This window comes from Uloborus diversus, unplaced genomic scaffold, assembly GCF_026930045.1.
Source record: "Uloborus diversus isolate 005 unplaced genomic scaffold, Udiv.v.3.1 scaffold_1194, whole genome shotgun sequence".
NCBI classification, from domain to species: domain Eukaryota; kingdom Metazoa; phylum Arthropoda; class Arachnida; order Araneae; family Uloboridae; genus Uloborus; species Uloborus diversus.
The window spans coordinates 21,378-48,606 of record NW_026557870.1 but is presented as its reverse complement, the minus strand read 5'-3'; the positions used below and the strand labels follow the sequence as shown (position 1 = coordinate 48,606).

The 27,229-nt window shown below is 35.5% G+C and overlaps 1 long non-coding RNA gene across 1 annotated transcript in view; it reads left to right on the top strand.

The window, feature by feature from the left end:
• The first annotated feature begins 6,836 nt into the window (after positions 1–6,836).
• Positions 6,837–27,229, top strand: part of LOC129232355 (uncharacterized) — a 31,758-nt gene continuing 11,365 nt past the window's right edge. Inside the window, exons 1-2 of the long non-coding RNA XR_008581341.1 lie at positions 6,837–6,987; positions 7,123–7,219. This is a non-coding gene — a long non-coding RNA (uncharacterized LOC129232355). The remainder of the gene's footprint in view (positions 6,988–7,122; positions 7,220–27,229) is intronic.

The window sequence follows — 27,229 nt, the reverse complement described above, 5'->3', positions numbered from 1 at the left end:
AAACTTCTAGAACAACGGGGGTATATTGAGGTTGATAATGAACAACAAAACTCCCTATATCAGACTTAAAAGAAAATTATGCTTCATGTGTTTCAAAGCATTTCTGTCAAACATGTCCTTAAAGTGCACACTACAATTAAACGATTTATCAAATGTTTCAAGAAAAAAGCAAGCAAGAAATTAAAACCAAGCATCTATAACTTCCGTTTGAGACTAATAAGACATTCGCAAAGATATGTAGTTGAAAATGGTAGCAGCACATCAATAGCAAAAAAAGAGATGATGGGATACTCATTTATAACCAGCAACCAAAATTCGTCCTGAGCGGCACTTCGCTCAACATTAAGAGTACGGTCGCTCTTGAGGTCCATAAATTCTTCTCGCCGCTTTAAAGAAAGTTCTTTAACTGATGCATCCGCTGATAAAGGGAATGGAACGCGAATCCAATCATACTGTTCTATGTCAGTATTCTTGAAATAGTGCTTAAACTTGTTCTGAAGTATGACTAAATGCTCTGCCACCACATTCAGCAGCTTTTCTTTCATGCCTTTCCTTTCACATACCATGTTGACGGTCCGTTTGAACATCTACAATGAGCCACGATCTACTTCTTCTCTCCACAGCTGAATTTTTTATTTGAACCCGTTTTAGTTCGTCCATACGTTTAACCCAAACTCTCTCCTTGTCCTTGCTTTTCCGATTCAATTCGTTAAGGTGTTCAAAAATGTCAGCCAGTTTGCCAGCCAATATTTGTCTTGCAACAAACTGCCGTACTGCATTTCGTTTTTTAAAATCAAAAACTGTCGTACCTCGTCCCTCAATTCGAAAATTCTTGATAGTACCTTACCACATGAAAGCTAGCGAATCTCTGTATGAAGAAGTAGGGAGTGATGATCTGCCCTCAATTCTTCACAAAGTATACGGAAAAAGGCGAGAATTAAATGGCCTCGATTTTATGAAATTCGAGATTTTCACGACTTCAGCCAAAGCTGACTTCAGCTGATCTGGTAAGTTCTTTGCCATGAGAGCTTCACGATGGCGGAAAACAGTGGATGGTTTTAATTTCTAGTTTGCTAAGTTTCAGAATCGAGCTTTGAAAAACTATTATAAAATGAAAGTAGTATCGGAACTGGAAAAGAGGAAAACAAAAGTTAAAGCTGGGACTAAAATTCTGGGCGGGAGAGCACGATCCCTACCTGGAGGAGGCGGCGATATTCCCGTTTGCGAAAGATTTAGAAAAAATTCTGCATAATTAGTGCATTTCGTGGAAATTAGAATCCGTTTTCACAAACTGAAAGTAATAGGATCACAAGAAGTTTAAAAGAGGTAGGGCAGAAAATCCTGCCTCTCCGATTCTTCTGTATGTCATATTGCACATGATCGACAGGGTGAATTGAGAAATTACAGAAAGATACAAACGCTATTTTGTCGTAACTTTAAAATAAAATACATCAAGGCTCTTTCTTTTTTTAAAACTACGAAAATACCGCGACACACCGGGTTCCTTGTCGCGGCGCACCAGTGTGCCGCGGCACACCGGTTGCGAAGCCCTGCCGTAGATAACATTCATTCCAGTGATGACAAATTGTATAATAAGTTTAATGTGAAGTTATATCGACTTTTATGCACAACATGCATAAAGAACACAAAAATAAATTTCGCGTTCTGTTTATATAAAGAGGCGCTGGCTATGATAGTCTTTTGGCAGTCATTAAGAATTTTTCTCTGTAATTCTTTGCAGAGCATTAACGCATCCATGATCACTTGCGTTATTTCCATGATAGAATCTTCCTTCACTAACAAATCAGAAAGATCATATTTATTGTCTAGGAATGGCTCAATATTTTCAATGTGAACGTTTTTGGTTGTGCGTCTTCGACGTCGGTATCCTCAATGGTTTTGGCCTCCTTTGTCCACCACCGGCGATCGGTCTCTCCCGATGCTGCTCCTATAGCGAAAACCGTCTCCAGGTTACGTCCATATCCTACATACACAAACACGCATACATACACATACGCATGCCTACAAACATGAATGCCTAAATACACACACACATGCCTACACACATGAATGCCTAGGCATATATATACAGACACACGAACGCCTCAGGGGCGGATCTAGAGGGGGGCCATGGGGGACATGGCCCCTCCCAAAGCCTTGTGATTGTTGGAATTTTTTTTAACAAAAAAAAAAAAAAAGAAAAAATATTATGAGAAGATAACAAAATTTAGCACATGTGTTTTACTGAAAAAGAAGTGTAGGCCTTAACTGGGAGATAAATTATATCCCTATCCTCAAAACAAAACTTTTATTTCCAAAATTTTTCTCCATCTTTTACATCATTTCTCGATTCAAACTACAGACACTTGGACGATCTCTAAATGCTGCTGTTCTCAGAGTATACCTATTGTTCACAAGAACAAAGAAAGCCTAAATTTTCGTTTTTATGGCTTTAATTTCGAAACTAGGGAGAGAACTCCCTTTTCCTATGCCCTTTCACAAATGCAGCAAAAAATTGCATTTTAAGTCTTTTATTTGGAAAAAATGTCGACGGAAACTAGCTTATCCAGCCCTTATCACTTAACTTGCTTAAAAGCAACTTAAATGAATTTTTTTGGGACTTCAATTACAAACGATTTTTAATAGGACCCCCTCCCTCCTTAGTTTATATCGTGATGATAGCTTAAAAAGAAGGTTTTTGGAGGAGCTCACGAATCTTCCACCCCTTTCTAAAATATGTATAAATATAGCTAAAAATGGAATTTTTAGAGCCTCAAAGGCAAAATATTTCCAGGAAGGAAGGATTCTAAGAACCTTCACACTTCCTTTAATGTAAGCAAACATTACCTAAAGGTGCATTTTTAGGCTGGACAGCTGAAGAGCAAGAAGAGCACCCCTCCTCTTCTAACTTCTTAACGTATAATGACAGAATATTTTGGTTTCTAAGCTTTATTTTCAAAAAGTATTTTGAGGCCAACGCCCGAAACCTGACCTTTCTCCGTACATCATCAAAAATAGACAAAATGCGTTTTTAGTTTCCTAATTTTCAAAAATTACTCGGAAATTTAAATTTTGAAACATTTTCGAGGGAGATTCCTAAATCCACCCCCTCACCTAATGTCTCCATACTCCGAAAATCGAGTTTTTAAAACTTCATTTTAATAAAATTTCTGGGGAGTTCGGAGTTTGTTCAAAATTTTCGGATGGCCCCTCCCAAAGCAATCGGTTGGATCCGCCACTGGAACGCCTACACACACGCGCGCGTACATACACACACACGCACACGCCTACACTGTTAAGAATTCAGGAAGATTTTCTGGTAATTGTTACTGTAAAATGGCGGACTTACAGCACCGCTGATTTTTACGGTAATTTTTACCTGATAAATAAGCGATCCCAGCTCCAATTGGTTGTTGTGGGCTACCGAGGAAACCGTAAAATTTTACAGTAACATTTTATTTTTACGCTAATAGTTACTGGCATCATGGGTGCCAGTAACAATTACGGTAAATTTTCCGGAAAATTTTTAACAGTGTACACACACGCATATCGCACCCACCTACTTACACACACACGCTCGTGATTACGAAAAACAGAATTTGAATTTAAAATGCCAAAAATTCAAATTTTGTTTCTCTTTTTATTTATTTTTTTCAGCAATCAGGATTCTTATTGTTCTCACTTGACTGTTTTGATGTCGTATGATTTTATTTTCCTCCCGCCTCCCTCTGCAGCACCACCGTCAACCGGCCTCACGATGCTGCTCCTCTAGCGAAAACAGTCTTCAGGTTGCGTCCATATCCTACACACAGGCATACATACACACCTAAACACACGCACACATGCCTGCACACAGACACATACACATACATACACACAGACACAAACACACACGCACACAAACACATACACACACAAACACATACACACACACCCTCATACATACAGATACCTACATATACACAAAGACACAAACACACACGCACACAAACACATACACACACAAACACATACACACACACACTCATACATACAGATACCTACATATACACACATACACACAACTACCCACACACTCATCCCTGCACAGACACAAAAACACACACATACATATACACTCCCCCCCCCCCCCCACACACACAAACACACACTCGTGATTGCGAAAAACATAATAAGAATTCAAGATGTCAATTTTTTTTTGCCCTTAAACTTGTGCGCCTTTGGTGTTTTTTTTTTTTTTTTTTTTCCCCTGCGCTCGAGCGTGCGGATTTTTTTGTACACGCTCGATACTATTCGACTTTGTTTCTGTTTTCTTTTTTTTTTTTTTGCTCCCTCGAATTTTTTTTTTTTTTTTTTTTTTTTGTATTATTATTAATTTATTTTGATTCTGCTTCATTTGCGTCCTCGAGCATGCTCGTTTAATTAATTAATTTATTTTTTGAGCAATCACGATTGCTTATTGTTCTCACTTGACAGTCCTTGATGTTCCGGTTCCTTTTTCAGCTTGGACCAGACCTGCAGCACCACCGTCCACCGGCGGCGGCGCGGCTGGTCCTGAGTACTGTCCCCCGGAATCCACTTTTGCTGGGCTGGTGGCGTCCATGTCCTACACACGCATGCTCATACACAGTCGCCTACGCGCGCACGCCTTTTCACACATACACACGCCTACGTGCACACTCGTAAGCCTACACACACACGCACACAACTATATACACGTAAGCACCCAGGAGGAGGGACATGCTTGGGCGGGGGAGCCATTTCTAGAAACAATAACTCTAATCAGTAGGGTCTCTTGTCGCAACTCGTGATTGCGAAAAACATAATTTGAATTCAAAGTTTCCGAATTCAAATTGGAGTTATTTTTTTTTTTTTTTAGCTTCTCCAAACCTATGCGCCCTTTGGAAGTCTAGGTTGGAGCCCTCTTGCGAGAATCCATCTGCCCTTAGTTCCTGCCACACTGACTCTACTCAACATCAGTGGCGACGATTCAAGAGGGGAGGCAGGGGGGTGACTGCTCCCGCACTTTTTTCATCATCAAACATTGCCTCAGCGCTAAGATTTCAATTTCAAAACATTCTTGGTGAGATTACCTGAACATTAACGTCACCAAATATTGTTTAAAATTTCAGTTTTAAAACTTCAATTTTGAAAAATTTCCGGGAGAAAATCCCCGAGCGCACTATTTTCTCCCTTTAAATTTAAAGATGACCTAAATTTGCGTTCTAAAAACTCCAGTTTGAGGAAAAAAAAAATTCAGCGCCCGTGGACTTGAGCGTCTTAGGTTTTTTTTAATTATTACTATTGTACTCTGCACACCCGTTCGATTTTTTTTTTTTTTTTTTTCATTTGCACTTTTAAACTTGAGTTGCTTCGGTTTTTCTGTTACACACTCGAGCGCGTGCGCCATATTTTTTGGTTTTCTTTGCTCTGCCTATGTGCTTTCGTTTTTCTTTTCATTTCTTTTTTTTTTTTTCATTTTTGCCTTCGTTTTGTTGAGCAATCACGATTGTTTATTGTTTTCACTTGGCTGTTTTGATGTGCTATCATTTTATTTTCTCGCCAGCACCCTCTGCAGCATCACCGTCGACCGGATCCTCACGATGCTGCTCCTATAGCGAAAACGTCTCCAGGTTGCGTCAATATCCTACACTTACACGCATACATAGACGCACGTACACACACACAAACACATATACACAAACACATACACCTACACACATACACAAACACACATACACAAACACACACACACACACAAACACATACACACGTACACCTACACACATACACACAACTACCCACATATTCATGCATGCACACAGATACAAACACATATGTCTACACACACATACCCCGCCCTCACGCACACAAACACTCATACACGCAACTACCCACACATTCATGCCTGCATACAGACACAAACACACATGTCTACACACACATACACACACCCCCTACACACAAACACATATGCCCTCCACACACAAGCACACACGTCTACATACACACACACGCACACTCGTGGTTGCGAAAAACATAATTTGAATTCAAGATGTTAAAATTCAAATTACTTTTTTAATTCATATATTTTTTTCATTTCATCTTAATATTATTTTCATTTATTTATTTATTTTTTTTACCCCTTTCTGTTTTTATTATTTTTTTATAAATTCATTTTTGTTATTCATTTATTTATTTTTGTTGACTTTCGTGTTTTTTCTTCTTTTTTTGTGCCTTTCGATGTTTTTTTTTTTTTTTTGTGCGCCTTTGAGAGTCATTGGCGCCCTCTGGGGGAGACCCAGTCCGCACCCCCCCCCTTCCCTCCAAAGAACAACGACGTCTCGCCTCGTAACCTCCAAAAATCCAGAGCACCCTCCGAAAAAGAGGGAAAAAAAGGCCTGAAATCCCCCCCCCCCCCAGTTGTACGCGTTTTTTTAACGTTAAATGCTCACAGACGAAAAATTAAAGAACCGTGACCGTGCTGTGGATAAAGTCAGCAAGGTCCATTGAAATTAAAAGAATCCAAAAAACCAGCTAATAAAAGGGAGGCTTTATTTTTTTTTCTCAGAGGAAATGTTATTTAAAATGAATTTCCTACAGATTTTGTGAAGTTAGTAAAGAAGACAGCCTGCTGCACTCGTTGCTTACGTTTGACGAGCGAGCTTGATCGGTAGCGACCGGTTAGTTGATCATTTGACAGATAATGATCACCTGCTCATATCAACCAATCAACAGCTTAGAATGGTAACCGGTGCGGTAATTGGTTGATCATAAAACGCTGCGGTTAGTACCGGTTATTCATCGGTCTACCGGTTAAGTTTGTCAAACGCAACCGTTAAATCGCCACCATCATCACAACACGACATGCGATTACAAATTATCAGCTGTGTTTACTAGTTGTTGTCTTGCGGCAAGAATATCTGCGAGATTGTCAGCTTTAAATATAGGTTTTGAATTTCAACCTTAGTCATGATAATGTCAAAAGTAAGTTCAAAATCCTGTAACAATTTGTTTTTATTTCCTAAATTTCTGTTTGGTATTCATACGTAAATGTTTTGTTCCTACTCTTTCCTCCTTCCTTACAGATAAGCGTCTAATCCTCATTTGTCCGATTTTTAGATCATCCGCCCCACAAATTTGAAAAATTTTGCTCGATATTTGTCTTCTGTGCCGCAAGCTGCCACAAATGCCAAAACCAATGGAGGATATAACTTTGGTAAAATTGTTCTATATTCTGTTCGTTTAAAATCTTGTCATTTGTAGAGTTAAAAGTTATGTTATAGTTTAAATTTTATCTCTGAAATCTATGTAGTATTTTTGATGTATAACTGTAACAAGCTTTGGTTGTCAAAGGCAAGGGTTCTCAACATAAGTGGCATAGAGGAATTTCAAGGGAGGCATGAATGTATTCTAAAATTAAGGTAAAAAAGCAGAAGCAACAAAATTTGCCCAATTTAAAGGTCACATGCAAATATTTTCGACATTATCACTGTTTGGTTTTTAGTGCAGTTTATGTCCACATATCCCTGAGAATCTATTAGCTGTGTAGCGTATATCTGTGTTTAGCTGTTATCTGTATGAGCGGCCATTAATAAAAGTATTGAGCTAGGATATACATTAAAAGTGACCAGAGGAGCACTTTTCTCAAGTTAAAACGTAAAATTCAAAAACTTGTCAAGAAAAAATGTTGATCCTATTTTTGATGTTGTGAAAGTGACATATTATATAACATATCAAATTGGCCTAGATTCTAGATTACTTCAGATGCTCTCATAAAAATATGTTCAAAGTCATTTTATATGTCGTAATAGGGGCATTCCAAGGTATTTTTGACATTTATGTAGAGTCCGTAACGTGACCTTTTTTGCCATGACTTCTTAATTTACCGTTTGATTTGCAAATTATTTTAATTTGAGCTGGTGTGTTGATAGGAAAAGATCAAAATAAAATAATATGCTAATCAAACAGTAAATTAAAAAGCTATGGCAAAAAAGGTCATGTTACGGACTCTACATAAATGTGAAAAATACCGTGGAATGCCCCAATATTAAATTTTTTTTGAAATCATCTATATTTCTTTTTAATAACCAGCTTCAGCTATCCCAACTTGTTTCAGTCTTACTTTAGGGGAAGATTGGGGTTTGTTGGTCTTTTTGTCTACTTTTCATTTTTTATCTCATCAAAAAATTTAATTGACAGTTCAATTTATCTACAATGATTTCACTAAACATTTCTTGTCATCTTGGATTTTTTTGAAAATGTCAAATTTATTAGGTAACATATTTATATAATTAATTTTTTAACAAAACCTTGTAAAATGGACTAACGTGGCCCAGCTGCAGGGTACGTTGAACTGCATTACACAAACAACTTTGGTTGTAATTTTAGTGATAAGTTTTATCCAATACTGTAACTAACGAGTCATTCCGAGTTTACTCACAGATTTCCAATTTTTTTCTGTAAAATTTTTTTTTTCCATATTTTTGTCTTAAATAGTTTTATATTAATTTATAAGATTTCAACTTTAGGAAATGGATACCAGCAGAGCTAAATGCTTTGTAGTTAAAACAAAAAGTACGTTTGAAACGACATAAGTGCAAGAATTTGTAACCTCTGTTAGTGGACAAAATGTTGAATTTTAATATTTATAAAAGCAAGTGACAAAAGAAAACTTTTAATTTCTGAGTTAAAATGATGTCTTTAATTAAATTAAAACTGTAAATTTATTGAAATATATTAAAGGAGGAGAGAAAAAAATGAAACTAAGTAGCTCATATTGCTAAGATGCAGTTTTAGACACTAAACTTTTACACTAAATTAAAAAATATGAATTATATTCTAAAAATAATATTTACTCCTTGTCAAGACATTGATTAGGAATATAAATAACTCTATAGAATGCATAATAATCAATATGTAATTTTTTTGGATTTTTTTCCTGCATGGTAACAGGTTACATAAGGTAACAGAGGTTACACGAAGTAACGGACATTACACAGGAACTAAATCTAAGTTTGTTTCTTTTTTTTTTCTAAAGATTATCTAATCACTGTAGGGGGGAGGGGGGAACCTCCTTTTTCAAATTTAAACATATCTTTATCAAATTATTTTTCGAAAACATCAATTGCTTGAGGAAACTTGTACATTATCCGATTACCTTTTTGGAAAAGGGAAGGTGTGTGCAAAATTTTTTTATTTGGTTTAACTCTATAACTGAAACATCATTTTCATTCAATCTGTACAAAGATACAGAGTTTTTGGCTCTCCTCTGATATGCCCCCCTCTTGGCGAGATTTTAATTTTTCGCTCGATACGAAAATCGCCAATAAGGCGATAACTTGGCAACCCTGGTTTTGCAACTTGAACGCTGGAAAGTAGTTTCTCGAAGTTTGTCTTTTTGCACGTGTATGTGTGGTAGGAGGTAGGTGCTCATATGTTTCGCTCTTAGGGAGATTTTAAGTTGAATACTCTAAAATAAAGTTTCAATTCAAACTTTATTTTAGAGTATTCTTTTTCTTGTTGTTTTTTAATGTTAATTTAGTTGAATTTTCTATTTTAATTATGAGTTCGGTTTGTGATGTTGTCCAAATGTATCAATTGAAATTTTTGAATGAATCTTCTTTTTCTTTTTCGTCAGGTCGTCCAACGTTTGGACGTACCAGAGTCCTAAATAGATTTTTTATATTTAAACTAATTGAAAATAAAGAGGTTTTTTTAGAATTTTTAAGGGAAATTGGTTTACTTAAGAATGAAATGTTATGTTCTAGATGTAATTCTGTTATGAAAATTAAAAAAACTAAAAAATGTTCAGATGGGTTAATTTTTTTTTGTAGAAAGGTTATTGGGGGTGTTGTTTGTGGAAAAGAAGCAACGATCAGGAGTGGGTCATGGTTTAGTTCTAGCAAGTTGAAAATAGAGGAGATTTTTTTGATAACATATGAGATTTTAATTGGGACCAAAACTGCTGATATTGAAAGTCAATATTTTTTTTCATCAAACTTTAGCCGATTGGCGAAATTATATTAATGAAGAAATATTAAATTACATTGAATTAAAATCCGAACAAATATTCCTAAGAGCGGAACATATGTGCACTGCCTCACGTGAGGAAGTAAAAGAAAAGTAAAAAAGGTAAGTGAACATATTTTGAATTATTGTGTTTTTAGTGTGTTTCTGGTAGTTTGTATTTTGGTCTGGTTGGCATTTTTGTAGCACAAAAATGGTGTTAATTTCACATAAAATCTGTGACTTTATTGTATACTGAACGGAGGAGATCTGTGACTTATATCCGACTGTGATGTATATTAAAAGTCGGAGGGATAACGGACCGAGCGGCAGCGAGGTCCTGGCGAGCCCGAGGTCTCATAGTACTTTCGTAATGAGACCGAGGCAGGGGTCTCATTACGAAAGTACTATGAGACCGAGGGCTCGTATCCCGGAGAAACAACGGGAAAAAATTAATGTATTAATTTCATTAAATAATTAATGACATAATTTGAATTTTTCCTGTTGGCGCTAAAAAAGCATCGCTAAGAACGATGTATGACATATGACGTCATACATAGTTTTCTTGGCGACGCTTTTTTGGCGCCAACAGGAAAAAGTCGCCAAGAGGGGGGTATATCAGATTTGTTCCGAGTTTTTTTTTTATATATAATACTATTTAAAAAACTCCTTGTGTTCCACACAGTATGCCACGAGGCTTACAAGAGTAAGTATAAAAAAACATAAAAAGTTGAAACTTTAAAAGTTTAGACTGTTAACAAAATCAAACAAGATGACAAAAGTCTCAGATCTTTTAACAAGGTCAAAAGATCCGAGTTCCAAGATCCAAGTTCCAGAGTTGTCATTCACTTTTAAATACATGACCTGTACAAAGCCATCATCTAAATCTTCTTGTGGTACACCAACATATATATATATATATATATATATATACAGTTCCTTTTTTTTTACGAACTCCTCTCAAGAACTCTACTGATAAAAATTTTCCCTTTATAATTTCTGATGCTGTCACTTCAACATGTATTGGCACATTTTCATACAAGGAATTTTTGGCTCTTGTCATTTCACCTTCCGATTCATCTTTGCAAATCTCTTCCATATCCACATCATTACTTTCAGAATTTGAGGCGGATGCTCATTTTCTTTTGTTGTTTTTACGTTTGGGAAATATATTCTCGTGCTTTTGAGAAAAATCAGGGTACAGATGTGATATACCCCCCCATTTGGCGACATTCGATTTTTTTGCACAAAATTAAAATATTTTTCTCGCCAATGAGGCGATAATTTTTTATGCATGGCATCCCTGGCCAAACTAACCTGTGTTTAGCAACCCGAAGGCAATCTTACAGATCTGTTCAAACTTGTTTACTTGGGTTGTTTGGGTTTCACGCAGGAGAGATACGTGGTGTTGTTTCGTGCAATATACCTTACAGGAATGCTTATTTTGTGTTAGTTTAAATTCAGTAGTTGTGTTTTGAAGTAAAAACATTAGAAAATGCCAGTTTCTTCAAACTTGAAGGTTAATTAAAAGTTAACTCCAACGTGGTGTGTATCTGTAACGTGCCATTGTCATATGATGTATTGTTTTAGACTGAGTGTGAATATTTATACCATATAAAAAGGTAAGTTCTTTATTTTAGAATTCAAAAAAAATCTCTCACTTCCAAAATTCTTTGTTTTTACAAATCCTTGAGGGGTTCTTGTAGTTTTTAACTTTATTTTTACTGTATGTAAATTAATTTTACAGAAATAGTACGGTTATTTTGTTCTAAAAGTTAATTCTTATCGATGCCACAAATTATTTAGACATTCTATTAACATGCCTCCTTTAGGTACTGAATTTTATGTTAACAATTGAAAGTTCTTTCGGTTGTACTCTTAAAAATGCTGAATTTTATTAATAAATCTGCACAATAATGGTGCATATTTCACGCTTAAAACTGTGTCATTATTGTACACTGAACGGAAGGAGCCACCCTTGGGTGTCATGAAAATATACATAACTGTGACCATACTCCGACTGTAATGTATATTAACAGTCGGAGGGATAACGGACCGAGCGAAGCGAGGTCCTGGCGAGCCAGAGGTCTCATAGTACTTTCGTAATGAGACCGAGGCAGGGCCGGCGAGCCGAGGTCTCATTACGAAAGTACTATGAGACCGAGGGCTCGTATCCCGGAGAAATGATGAAAAAAAAATTAATGCATTAATTTCGACTTGTAATTAATACAATAATTTATTTCATTGTATTTAAATATGTTTACAAAAAAACCCCGGCCCTATACATTTTTGAAGCATATATTCGTGATGCTTTTTGTTGTGCTTTTATGTTGTTTTTATATATATTGTGTTCTGAAGTGCTTTGATCATGTTTTCTTATCTGATTTTTTCCTGTTGGCGCTAAAAAAGCATCGCTAAGATCGATGTATGACATATGTCGTCATACATCGTTTTCTTGGCGACGCTTTCTTGGCGCCAACAGGAAAAAGTCGCCAAGGGTGGGGTATATCACATCAGTTCCAAAATCAGAATATGGAATACAGTTTGAGTCCTCTTTGTGGAAGGCAAAAGCAACTTACATTACGGTATTTCAGTTGCCCTGAAAATTCAGTACATAGCTGATGCACTTGCAAAAACGGGAATTTTTTGAGCGGTGCAGACTCATCTTGTCAATTTCTTCCGTTGTAATATAGAACATCTTCACTTTTGAGTTGTCATTCTTTAATGATTCGCATAACTGTTTTGCATTCATAAAATCATTGCCATGAGTATTGAGCCTATCTGCGTTCCTTCTAATTGCAGCCGCTGCTCCATCTGCTGCTCCCTTTCCATGGCCAGCCTCAAAAAAAGACCACGTCCCTTATTTAAATTCATAATCAAGCAAGCGCTTGTTAAATAAAAAAAAATTCTTCTTCTCGATATTGGGTTACGGGTCCATCTGGAAAAAAAATGTAGAGTATCAATTGTTGGCATTTTCTCTTTTATTAATCTTAACATAGAATTCAAATGTGCCCATATGGCTGCTTTGTTATGTCTCTTATCGGAAGAAACCGAGCAGAAGGAAAAAGGTTCCTTATTGTGAGCACTATAGGCTACACCTGTGTAAAGAGTCACTTGGTTTCAGTGGCGGGTTGGTTAAAGAAATCGGCCCTTGCATAAAAGGAAAACTCAGCCCCATAGTTTCTATCGATACTATTTTTTACAAAAATGATTGGGAAACAGTATCACTTAAATATGAGGAAATTATTCAAAAAATAAATAATTAATTAAATAAATACTTTCTTTATAAAAAAAAAAACAAATGGGATTCCTTTCTGTGTTTTAATGGTGAACAATTGATACAAGATAAGCTAAACGTTTGTTTGTAAAACAAAACGGGGGTGTGGGGGGGAATTGTAATAATATATTTCAGTATTTTTAAGTGCCTGGTGCTGTATTGATTATTTCCGTAATGATATCTTCTAACATTACTTCAGTTAGAATAGGGAGGTTATTAGGGAGGCGACCCCTTAATTTTGTCAAACACATGTATCAATACAGAGAGAGAGAGATAGGGAGAAGATTGATTTTCTTGCATGTGGGAGTCATTAAATATTAGCATTAGAAAATTAATTGTAAGTTTAACATTGAGTCAGAAATATGGGGCCCTGGGGTCTCTCCCCCGGAAAAATTTTCAAACTGTAGTCCTAAAAACGCAATTTTAGATGATCTCTGTTGATGTTAGGGAGAGCAGAGGTTTGAGGGTCCTCCTCCGGCAATTTTTTGGAAGTGAAACTCCGAACTTGCATTTACACTATATTATCTTCAATTATGTTAGGAAGATGGAGTCTGGAAAATTTTTTAAATATTAGCTCTGAAAACGCAGTTTTAAAACATTTTGGGTGATGCTCGGGAAAGGAGAGATTCGAGCAACAGCCACCAATTTTTTTTTTAAATTGAAATCTTAAAAAGGTGATTGTAAGCTTTTTTTTTTTTGTATAAAAACTTGGACATCGACAGTTATTCAAAAGTTAAGTTCCAAACACAAAACTTTTACCGACCTTCGATGATTTTAGGAGGATGAGTTATGCCGAGGCTCTCCTTTGAATTTTTTCGAAATTGAAGCATTACAAACGAGATTTCTGACGTGCTTTACTGATGATTGCATAAGGGGAGGGAAGGGACAGGACTTTGACATTTTTCGATGATTAGATTCGAAAACATACTTATAAACGATCTTTCATAATGTTACTAAGAAGAGAGGATCGAGGGCTTTCACCCGGTAAACAATCGAACCTTCGGAAAGAGAAATAAGAGGGGTAATATTTAATGTGGAAAGATGAGGTTAGTGGACAATGGAAGATATAAAGGTGTGGTGTACCTGTTAGTCCATGACACCATGACATGGACTTTTACATGATACAGAATCTGAAAGTGAAAAAAGAAGTAGATCGATAGGGAAAGGACTATGGCCAGTTGTAAAAATTGCTTGGTGTGTGGTGTTCAGATATAAATTTGAGGTTCAAATTTAATTTTTTGAATAGGTCAAAAAATCTTCTGTCATGATTTTATGGGGATTTGGAGGTTTTCCTTTTTTTTTTTTTTTGAGATTGAAGTCGAAAAAAAGGTAATTTTAGACAATCTTCGATGATATTATGGGAGGGAGATGCTTCAGGGGCTTCTGAAATTTTTTGGACACTGATTTCTGACGCTCTTTAATGATGGGGTTTGGACGTTTCTAGGTCGATTGCGATGGAAATACTCTCCTCGAAGTTTTTCGAAGCTGAAATCCCAAATACGCTGTTGTAGGCCATCTTTAATGACGTTAAACTAAGGAATGGAATTTGACAATTTTTCCGAAGAATACCTTAAAAAGTTAAGTTTCAAAAACGCACTTTAGGCAAGCTTTGGTGACTAAAAAGGAAGATATAAGCTTTTAGATACCTCTCTTCCCACCTTTTGGCTACGTCCCAATCTTCTTTTATTTATTTTATTGATAAAAGATATGAAACACCCTCCAACAGTGTTCTCCTTCAAAAAAATTTACATTTGGATTTTCCAAAAATTTTTTTAAATTTCCAGCCTTGTATTTTTATTTGCTTGAAATGCAAGCTATCTGCGGAACCAGGTAAAAAAAACTTTCTTGAACTGATCTGGTCCTTTGGTGACCTTAAATACCCTTAATGATCTTTGGTCTTTTTTTCCCTCTATTTTATTTTAAATATCATTCCTTTTTTACCTCTTGATCAAGCTTTGTTTCAATTTTCAATTCATACACGATTTTTACATTGAAACATTTGAAACTACTGTTGTGACTATTAATTTCAATATTTTCAAACTCTCTCGCTATATTTTAATTTTTCTCCTAGTTAAACCATATTTCGGGGGCCTGTGTATTTTTCTATTTACATAACTCTGATTTTCAGGATGCTATTTTTCATTTTAAAAGAATGGAAAAGGTAAATGATAGAAAAGGTTGGTGTGTCGGTCGCCCCTAAGAATCATAGTTTTTATATGCTCATTTTTAAACTGAAGGGTCTTCAACCGTGGGTTTGAACTCTTTGGGGGATATTGAGTGAGAGAAACTGAATATTTTATTTTTCGCAAAAGAAGATGTTAGAAACGTATAGAAGGTCTTTACATAAATAATCTTTATAATACAGAATTTTGGATGCTCCAAATCGTGTTTCAAGATTGCATTTTCTGTTAAAGCTTTATTGAAAAAATACTTTTTGTCACTTTTATTGCAATTGTTATGAAATACAATTCATAACAATTGTGAATTGCCATTCATAAGTAAAGTAAATGTGAATTGCAATTCATAAATAAAAATGAAAAATAGACAAAAGTATTTTAACTTTTAAATACTGCCCTGGTTTTTCTGTTTTTTATTGCATTACTAAAATGAAATTGGTGACCCATTTCTGAAAAACTGGTAGCACCCCCCCCCCCCCCCGACTTTCTTAGCGACGACCTTGCACCTTGCATCCGCGGGCTTGAGCCCATGCGTAAAGAGGGATTGAAGCTGAAGAATTTACATAGCGGTATTTACATTTTACTGTTTGTAGACAGGGCAACTGATCGGCTCGATACATGACCGGCTCACCGGGCAAATGCCCGGTTGCTCGCCATTGCTTGGTTTCTATAGTCGCCGAAGTGAAAACTTTGAATTTCAGCACTCATCTTACAAGAATAATTTTCCAAAAAATCTACATGGATTAACACTTTGTTTTTCTTAAGACTCCCACAACAATCTTTATAAGCATGATACTGTTGATGTATAATAAAAATGTGCTTGCACAGCATCTTCATTTCTTTCTGAAAGCTATTTAAAAGTTCTTCTTTTTGCACCTTCACAGTTTTCTTGAAGTTCCTGGTCTCTTGCTTTTCATTAACAATGATAGTTTTTGTCGCTGAAGTTGTTGTCCACTCCCACTAAGTTGTTTGGGTGTCAGTAATCTGTAGTACGCTGCAAGAACTTACTTGGACTTCCGTGTTCTTGCATTGCATACATTTTACATACATGCACTTTATATTCAGTAAATTACCGCCCATTAACCAGGGCTAAAGCAAAAATACGTGAAATACACCGCCAGCTCAGTCATTTCCAGCCGAGGACTGCAGTTTCGTGCTTATTAGCACACATCAACCCGGCATAGGAAAGTGACTGAGCTGGAGATGGAAAACCTCTTAAGGAAGCCAAGAGTGCGAAACAAACAGGTAGCTAATATAGAATTAGCAGACCTAATTCTATATTAGTTGTGAGTGCTAATAAGCACGAAACTGCAGTCCTCGGCTGGAAATGACTGAGCTGGCGGTGTATTTCATGCACTTTATGTTCACAAACACTGGAATTTGCTAAATCAGTCAGGTTGCTGGAACTAATTAGTTTTAACTGTTTCAATTTATCAGCTTTAAATTGGACATTGGAATGAAGTTTACACATGCAGGTTTGTTTGTCCTTAACAGTAGGAATTACGACATGGAATGGTTGGCAGGATACAAATGAAGAGTACAATATAGTGTTACCTTCATTTATATATTTTTTGTATAAGTTTTTCATGGAATCGCAAAGAAATTGTTTCTGTTTCTTAAATTTACTTCTTGTAATAGTCTCTTTCTTTCATGCTATAGTAAAGCTATTATCATTCCTAAAATAAAATGATTTCACTGATTATTTTTTTCTAATCTCACTTAAATTTTTCGCAAGTGGAACATATTTTCTTACTCTAATTTTAGTACCTAAAAATGATGCTAATGCAGAATGACCAATTCGACTTCTGTTATATAACTTCTGTTACTATTTAATACTCAATGTCAACTTCTGTTACCATTCTGTAACTTCTGTAACCTCTGTTACCATTGTATGGTAACAAAGATTATATTTTTTGAATAAAAATTTAAATTTTTGAGAAATTTATTTTATTCATTTAACAACATATTTATCAGATGGTAGTACAAAATATTTCTTATTTCAATCAATCCTATTTATAAAAACTGTTTTAATAGTGTTTGAAAGTTGGTAACAGAAGTTACCGAGAGAAAAAAACACCCGCTTCTGAAAAATGTAAGAAATTTCACTACTGCTTATGTTTCCCTCTAACATTCCAAAATAGCTATTGAGACTTCTTCTTCACTTACTAACTATGCTTTAATGAGGTTTTGACATCTTTTGACAAATAAAAAAATATATACTTAGTAACAGGGGTTACAAAAACCCCATACAGACTTTTTTTTGCATATAATAATTGAAAAACATTTTCTTATAAATTTAAGCTGTGTTGTACCAAAAACAGTATGATTTACTATCCCAAAGCAATTTTATATGGTAATAAAATTATTAGATAGCTACAAGAACAGCAAGTATCGAAGAAACTTCATTCCGGACAGCCAAAAAGTTCAGTTTTAACTTTTATAATATTTTTTTTCTACCATTAATTTTTTTCAAACTAAGGTTAAATATAGTTTTTTTATGAGCAAATAAATCATATTCAAGCTCAGTAAAGTCACCAATTCAAAACACTTATTACTTTTTTCAAAAGAAAAATCATCATTTTCCGCACATCAACTCTGCGAGTAAATTTCGAATGACTCTAACCTATTTGCCTTTGAATGAAAAGCAAGTTTTTAAGGACAGGGTTGTTGGTTTAAACCCAATAGTTTAAAAAAAAAAAAACCTGTGGTTTTTTTGAAAAACTAACTTGTTTTCCCCCAAATGTTTCCATAAATCTTACATATGATTGGGAGATGTAAAATCCAACTTTTGCAAAGTTACGAGCAAAGCTTTAAAAATATATTACAGATTAATAAATTTGTTTTTTTTTTCTTTAATGTAACACAAATTTGCTAAAGTTTTTCTTTTTTTCTCAAATCAATGCAATACCGATTATATTTTTCTAAAATTGGATAGATCCAAGTTGTTTGTTCTTTTTATTTAATCATTTCTTTCATTTCTGTTTGACGTTTCAAAATATCCCAAAAAGTATATTTCAGCTAAAACTTTATTTTACTACCTAATTTGCTTAATTAATATGAAAGGATTCTTCTATTTATGACCAAAACTGGGTAAAATTGGCCACTTTTCTCAACATTTTTAGATTTTTCGACTTGTATTTTAGTAATGGGGTGACAAGGGCAAATCATTTTTGTGTCCAAAAACTGTTGCTATTAAAGTGAACTTTCAATAAGTACCCATATTAATCCTCAGAGTTATCAGATTTTTTTTTCTGAAAGCATAAATCATCAAAAGGTATTTTTGAAATATCTTAATTTTTTGCCACAGGTAAATAGAAAGGTATGAATTGACTGGGGAAAATATTGAAATCATAAGGCAAGTTTTTACCAGAGTTATTTTTCCAGAAATCACAGGTAGTCGATCCAGCTCGAAAGCTTCATTTTCCTTATTGCTGAGAAATTCCCCTAATCAATTATTTTGATATAAAAAATCTGCTTTCATTCTATGTGGAATCGAACAAGCCATCAGACTGGTTTTTTTTCTAAAGAACATAGATAGGAAGGAGTAAAGCAGGATTAGCCCTAAACCTACTCTTCAGACTGCATGGAACATAGTTTTAATTTTTTCCATGTCTGAGACAGAGGAGTCAATGAAGTCATTAAATCCATCGTACATTATGTCGATAATACGAGCACTTCACTATATTTAAAAGATGATGGGTTCTAGCTCCCCACTTTTTGGACACCAAGCCTTTTAAAACATTAGTGACTTTGAAGATTTTTTTAAAAAATAAATAGTTGAAATGGTACTTGAGCATAAGGTTTTTGTTGAAGTAAATTCAAAGAATTCTTATCTCATCCTTCCAGTTTTATCGGGGAACCTGAGAACTAAATTACTAACAGCACAAGACATTTGTTGTAAAAGTTCACTACGCCACACTTCCCAAAAAATTTTCCATATGCCAGGTTTCACACCACTTCTGGATATTCCCCTGATATACTTGCGAACTCTACTGTTTTTAACGGGAGACTCCCGTTTTTTGCTTCCATCTCCCGATTTCCCGTTTTTTTTTACCTTTTATCCCGTTTTTGCAGTGTTTCATTCAATCATCAAGAAGTTTCACTTTCTTATACAAATAAATACAAATACAAATGTGACGACCAGCAACAGGCTCTGGGCCCAGCTAGGCTGGTCCTAGTCAATTAATTAGTCCCCAATGAAGATCAATGGCCCTCTTAAAGCTATCCACTCCCTTGCACATTACCCGCCTTTTCCGGTAAGATATTACAAGTGCCCACGACCCTGCTAAAGTAGTAGTTTTTCCTGATTTCCAAGTTAGCCTGAGATTTAAATAGCTTAAAACAATGACCCCTTGTCCTGCTATCCCTGCAAAAATTCACTATTTCTTCTCACTAGATGGCGCCCTGTTCTAGTATACCAGAATAAGAATTTGTCCAGTAATATGTCATTTAGTAAATATTGTTAATATGTCATTTAGTAAATATTAATTTTTTGGCAGCTTTCCACATTGCATGTTCAACAAAGCACGTGCTTTGCCAAAAATTACAGCAGATTTCAATCCTTTTGCATCTTGAAAATATTTCAATTATTTTGAAAGTTTGAAGTTGTTTTAACATGTACTACCCTATACCTACTTATTTTATATTTCATTTTCACCATATATTGATTTTGGGGGGGGGGGGATTTTAATAATTAAATTTTCGTAGCTATACTTTTTTGGTAGAGACTGGGGAATGTATGAAACTTTAAGCAAATTCACTCCTTATTATTTGGTTTTTCCTTTGCACTATATTTTTCTTGCTGCTACCAATTTGCCTACATCTGTCAAAAATCCCTATTTCACTTTGTTGTTGTTGTTTACAATCCTTCATTGATCCAGCGGCAGCTAGATCAGATTCATGATGCCATGAACCCTAGCAAAGTCAAGCACCAGTAGTGGGCTAGCACAGACATCTGCCAGAGTGAACCCCAAACAATCAAGGATGTGGTCGGGGGATGCCGGTTTCAGATTGCATTTGCTGCACAAAGAGAAGATCTTACACACAGAGTCGAAAATCATGTAATCATGTTCTTCAGATGACCACTTATGTGTCTCGAGACGGCCGTTTGATCATGTCTGTCACCCTCGAAATCTAACGAACCTCCCGGGGTCTTCCTGCAGTACCAGGGATGGATGGGAGGGGTGATCCAGACTTGCCTGTCTCCTTGTTTCTTCATAGAGAAAATTTCCTTATAAGTTAATGTGAAGTCCTTGTTGGGCAACTCTGAACAACCTCTTTTAGCCAAGATGTCTGCGGCTTCATTGCCATGGATGTTTACATGAGAGGGAATCCACTGAAAGTGGACTTCCCTTCCCTTGGTTTGATTTTTGAGATGGGTGATAATCTGAATACCCACAAGGTCGCACACACTGCTCCAGCTCTGTAGGTATTGAATCGAGCTGGACTATCAGTAAGGATCCAAATGTCACCATATTTAGTGTCGTGAAGGATGGTATTTAATCTTTCATTTATGGCGATTAATTCACTTCTGAATACCGAACAGTTATCCGGGTTGCGTCTGGAAAGCTGAACAGAAAGACTTTCGATAAAGACACCACTCCCAGTGTTATTCAATTCATCTTTACTGCCATCTGTGTAAATCAAAATGGCATCACTCGGGATGCCATCTATAACTTCTAGAGCCAACTGTCTTAAATAATCTGGAGCATCTGTGTTTTTGTTAGTGACGGACATAAGTTCAGTATGGAAGTGAACTCCGGGTAGGCCCACAATCGGGCTCACACAAGGTCTTAGAGAGGACTGCTCTACTGATTTAGAAATTATCTTCATATTATCAGCCAAACTAAATGGGCTATATTTCTTTAATCTTTGATTATTTATCCAATTACACAAATATTCTGATATTCTATTATGGTTTCCATAGCTGCGTAATTTGTTAAAATGTTTAACCAAGTTTGAGTTTCTTTCAAGACCAAGTGGTGGAAGATTTGCCTCATAGAGTACAATGTCGTTCAGGCAGCTGCTTTTCAAACCTGTTATGATATGAGCTGCACATAACTGAACCCTCTCTAATTTGGAGAGATTCGTTAAAGAGGCACTGAAGTATACTGGGGACCCATACTCTAGGATAGGTCTAATAAGAGCAATATATGTTGCCCTGAGTGTTTTTGCATCAGCACCCCAATTTCTACCACAGATGTACTTAAGGATGTTCAGTCTCTTGCGACTCTTGTTGACCAAATGTAGTACTGCAGATGGACTGTTTTAAGCAGTATAGGAAGCGATCACAATCCTATCCTTATTGAAGTGGGCATAAAACAAAAGGCACTTACAGATAAAAGGAAACACTGGAATTTTAGAAAAGCGGATTGGAAGAAGTACGAAAGTCTCACAAACTCTGGAGTGGAAAATACTCCCTTATCTGATAACAACAATGAAAATTGGACCAACTTTGTAAAATTAGTAATTAATGCAGCAAAGCAATCGGTTCCTCGGGGTAAAGTCTCAAAGTACACCCCATTTTTCGCTCACAATCATGTTACTCTGAAATCCCTTTTGGAAAAGAGAGAAGAATTGTCAAATATATTGTCTGTCAATAATACAGAATCTAACAGGTTTGAATTAAATAAACTCAATGCACAGATTAAACGCAAGTATGCCCTTTTCAAGAGGCAGAAATGGAGCGAGTTGTGTGTTACTCTTGACTCTAGAACCCCCGACTCCAAACTGTGGAAGCTAGTAAAGAGTATTGACAAATGTCTACCTCAATCTGAGAAATGCAATACCATTCTGGCCATTTCACTTTAAATTTAGTATCATATTATTTAAAAGCATAATATAACTAGTATGTTGTGGCCATCACGAAACTTTCTTCTATATCTTTCTTATAATTCTGATCCCTCCTCATGCCTAACGAGGAAGCAATATTCCCAACGAAAACAAAATTACACATGTCAAAACTTGATGACCATCCCAATTCCTGATTTATCTCAAAAGCAAAGCAAAGAATGAAAATTGAAAATTATTTTTAAAGCCTTGCTGAAAATAATTACAAACATTTATCTGTTAGCAGACTCAAGATGGCAACAGTTAAAAGTTTTAAATCATTGAAATAATATTTCGGATCATTTCCATGCAATTAAAAGCACGAGCTGAACGCAGACGACAGTCTGTTACGATTTATCTTTCTTATTGTTGCAATTAAAAAGCTATTTTTATTCACATAAATAAAATAAAAAAATCAGCCCCCCCCCTGGAGCGATTGGCGCAAAAATTAAACCAACGCCTGTTTACATATGGATTCATATTTATTCCAAATTTCATCCAGAACGTAGCATTACTTCTTGAGATATGGCACTCACAATGGAAAAAAAAGAACATTCGATTGCGCCACCCCCTTTTTAGCTATTGACAACAAAATAGAATCATTTCTTATACCCTCTAAGGGCTACTTGTCGATAAATTTTTGTTAGATTACGTTCATTATTTATTGAGATACAGCAGTCACAATTGACGGCAAAAAACGTTCTATAGCTCAACCCCCGTTTGAGCTATTGACACCAAAATTGAATCAGGATCTGTATTTGTTAGGGACAACATATGGATCAAATTTTGTCTGATTCCGCCAGTTACTTCCTGGGGAATAGTAATCGAGCAAAACTCAAAAAACGTCCCATTGCTCCACCCCCCTTGGAGGAATTCGCGCCAAAAACCAATGGGCACAAGTTCACATAGGGGCACATATGTGTACCAAATTTCGTTCGATTTCATGCGGTAGTTTTTGCTGTAGAGCGGCCACAAAAAACTGGTCACACACAGACGTGACACACATACACACACATACACACACACACACACACATACACACAGACAGACAGACATTTTCCAAAAATAGTCGAAATGGACTCAGCACACCTCAAAACGTTCGAATCTGTCAAAATTCGAAATTCGAAAATTTGCACGAATCCAATACTTTCTTCTATATATTAGATATAGAAGAAAGTAAAAATTCTGTTGTGAAGATATGTCGCTGGTGAATCATCTATATACCTCTAGTGGAATCTCCGGTTTTCATTCCTTCGAAGATTGGCAAGTATGCCCTGAGGACTTCTGAATATTTTTTGAGTCTCTTTCAAAACATTAGATAAATTGTACACAGAGCTAATTATCCTTTTAACCACTTTGGCGGCTCTAATTCAAGGAAAAATTGTAGCCATATTGCAGCAGGTTTTCGCACGTTAGTTTCACTGCAGCACATATTGGAACTCTGCTTCTCCCCCTGGAAAGTCTCAAGATTATCTTCGACCACGCCTGCCTTTTAGTTCGCACGAGTGACTTCCAATGCTCCCCATTCCTGGGCGTGTTCGACGGTCAGTTGTAGAAAAGTGTACAGAGAAGGAATTTGAAAAGCATTGAAAACAGATACCTAAACGCTTGGCTTCGTTCTTCTGAAACAACATCGTGTTACTATGCTTTTCAACACAATGTGTGTATAATATTACACATCAACACTTCGACACGTGCATACACTATATGACTAAAATTAGTAATTTGGTATTAGGAAACTTTGAAAAATTCAGTTTTACGGATTTCTCCAGAAATGAGAAGCTAATTTTGTGTAATTTTTTTCAAATAAAAAGTATACTCCAGTTATCATTTTCCAATAAAAAATAAGTCTATTCAGTTAGGGGACTAGCAACAACATGAGGAAACAAAAAAAGGTTTTTGATCTTCTTTTACTGTAAATAGCATAGAATACGCTACAACTTTCAGAAATAAGTTAAAGAACTATGTAGAATTTATTTTTATATTTTGGTGAAAATATCACTTAAAACTACGGAGATATAAGCATTTCTTTGAAAAATACAAATTGTTTTTGATGGTTTTCGGCTCATAACACGCAGTTTTCCGTCAAAGGTTACTAAACTTTCAGAATATTTCACAGCATACTTGAGAAATATAGTAATAAAATTTGAAGTAAAAGTATTGAAAATTTGATGAAATATGAACGTTTAAAGCAATTATTTTTTCACTGTGCATGCGCGAACTATAAGAAAATTATAACTTTCATAATCCAAATTCCAGATAGATCCTTCAACTATTGAAAAAATTCTACTCGATATCTTTAAAATTTGAAAAGTTGTCAGCGATCTAATAAGCCGAATTCTTGGATAGGCGACGAAGCGTGAGGGATCGTTCGCAAATAATCCGTTTTTATTATGAATCATTTTGCACGATAAGAGGAAAGTTTTGCCAGTTTGAGAACGACCCCTTATCATTCGTTGCCTAGCCAAAAAATTAATTTTTTTCAAATTAATGATTTGCCTTGAAAACATCAAAAACCATTCACAATTATCGGTCAATCACAATAGTTTTCTATCACTTTGTTCAATAAATTTAGGTCTCTGTGTCATATGTATTTGAAAGTACAAACCAGTTAGAAATGACTTTAGACCATTGAGACAAGGTCTCCTGCTAAACACACGTGAGGTAGAAGATCCCCCAGGAACGACCCCCCATTGATAAGAGCTATTGTGCATTGTAAATGTGCTCGCTCTTTCTACTCATGCCTTTCTTTCAAACTAGAATAAGTAGAAACTGAATTCCTTATCGATTTCAACATCGAGTGCAACAAGGTGCTTTTCATGTTTTCTCGAAAGATCCTACATCCCACCCTTCACCAAGAATGCTATAGAAAAAATGCTAAAGAAAAAAGCTGTCTCCTTTAGAACAGAATTATTTCTATACTAATTTCACAAGAGCAAAAAAAATATTTTCTCTTAAAATTTGTTGGTTCTTAACCAACTAATTAATTTATAAATGAATTTCATATTTTTTATATTCCTCATTTAAGATCTTTGTAAAAGCCCAGGGATATATTAATAAGATATATTTACACTCTCATAAATAATGAATAGTCTGCTTATGATTATGCCTTTATGTTACGACAACCTTCCAAACCAAAAACATAATTCTTGTAACGTTACACCTATTAATACAGGTAACCTTACACATTTCTTTTTACAGAGCACATATACTTCACGGGCCGTAGATCAAGGGAGGATGCAGACAAGCATTTTAGGGGGGAGGGGTAATCATGCTGAAAAATATTCAGTTTTGGTTACGAAAAATTTCTGACACTGTTTGTGTGTCAATAAAATGTATCGAATCGGCAAAGAACATGGCACTTAGAGCTGCACATTTTTTTTTAAATTAATATCAGAAGCAATGAAAGGAAGAATTATTTCAAGTATTTACTTAAACAAATAATTAATAGACTAAAAATTATTACAGATGACAACTTTATTCATGAAGCATCTGAACACAATGAGTATTGATATATTTTCATGATATGCTACATTCGTCCATCTAACTCGTATGCAATTATTAAATTATGATCACGTAAAATAATGATGAATGGATAATAGTGTCGATGGTTTAGGGGGGGGGAGGGTCATACCCCCATGACCATCTCCCTGAAATCCGCCCTTGCCGTAGGCTGGGCACCACCACTGCGCTAACTTCTGAAGAAGATGAAGAAAAATAAAATAGATTTTGAATAAAATATTAAAATAAATTTGGGTTTCCCCGAACAGGTTCTAATGTTTCTGTGATACCTTTCCGTCTTGTAAAATAATAGCAAATGAACCGATTTTAAAAAGCTCACAGACATGTTATCATCAGACTCAAAACTCCAGTTAAAGATACAATTCCCATCAGGAAATCAGACAAATGATAATATGTGTACAATCTAAAGGACAATAAATCCTCTGCTTTGGATGATGCGTTACAAGTTTTCAAACACACATATAGAAATAAATATGCGATATATGTGTGTGTAAATGTACAAGTTATCATCTCTTAGTCAGAGCTTAGGAAGAGTTATAAGTATATTATCAAACTTTGCCGCATTCAGTAGTTGTAAATTCACCCTATTTGGGATCGTCAGTCTAGAATAGTTATAACAAAACTGGATGCAGTAAATATCTCATATAAGCCGGCATTTCCTTCACATTGGTATCTAAAATTGGTTACCACGCCAGTGAAATGTACTTGTGTCCCGGCTAAATGGCGGTTGAGCTGTGATTCGTCCACCTCGGCCATAAGCAAATTATGTTGCAAATTTTCTTTTGCAATTTGATATTTTTTTTTATTCAAAATTGTACCTTTTGATACATTATAACAGAAATGTATGTTTGATTTTAAAATTTGTGTATTGATCCCTTCCCTTGGATCCGGAATTCATTCAACAATCAATAAAAAGTTTATTTGCAATGTATTCTATTGAAAGTTACATTACATTACATTAAGTTTAGTTTTTTTAAAAACTTTTTCAGATTTAAAATGAAGCTATATAAATGTACTGCATTAAACATTCTTCAATGATTTTTAGTTTTTAAACTTATAACAATAGTGATGTTATTTATACATGAAAGGGCGGATAATGCGGTTAATGGGCATCAATAAAGAAAATTGTTTTCAAATTATATTTTATTTAATAGGTATGCACGCTTTTTCTTGGGTCGCATCCATAAGCACACTTTTTTCCTGGGTCGCATCCATAAGCACACTTTTTTTCTGGGGGTCGCATCCACCTGCACGCCTTTTTTTGGGTCGCATCCAGGAGCACGCTTTTTTTCTGGGGGTCGCATCCACCTGCACGCTTTTTCTTGGGTCACATCCATAAGCACGCCTTGAAAAACGATATTCTTGTAAAAGTCAGTTATTCCTTGGTGTGGTAAATCCTAAAGCAAGGCGCTGCGCA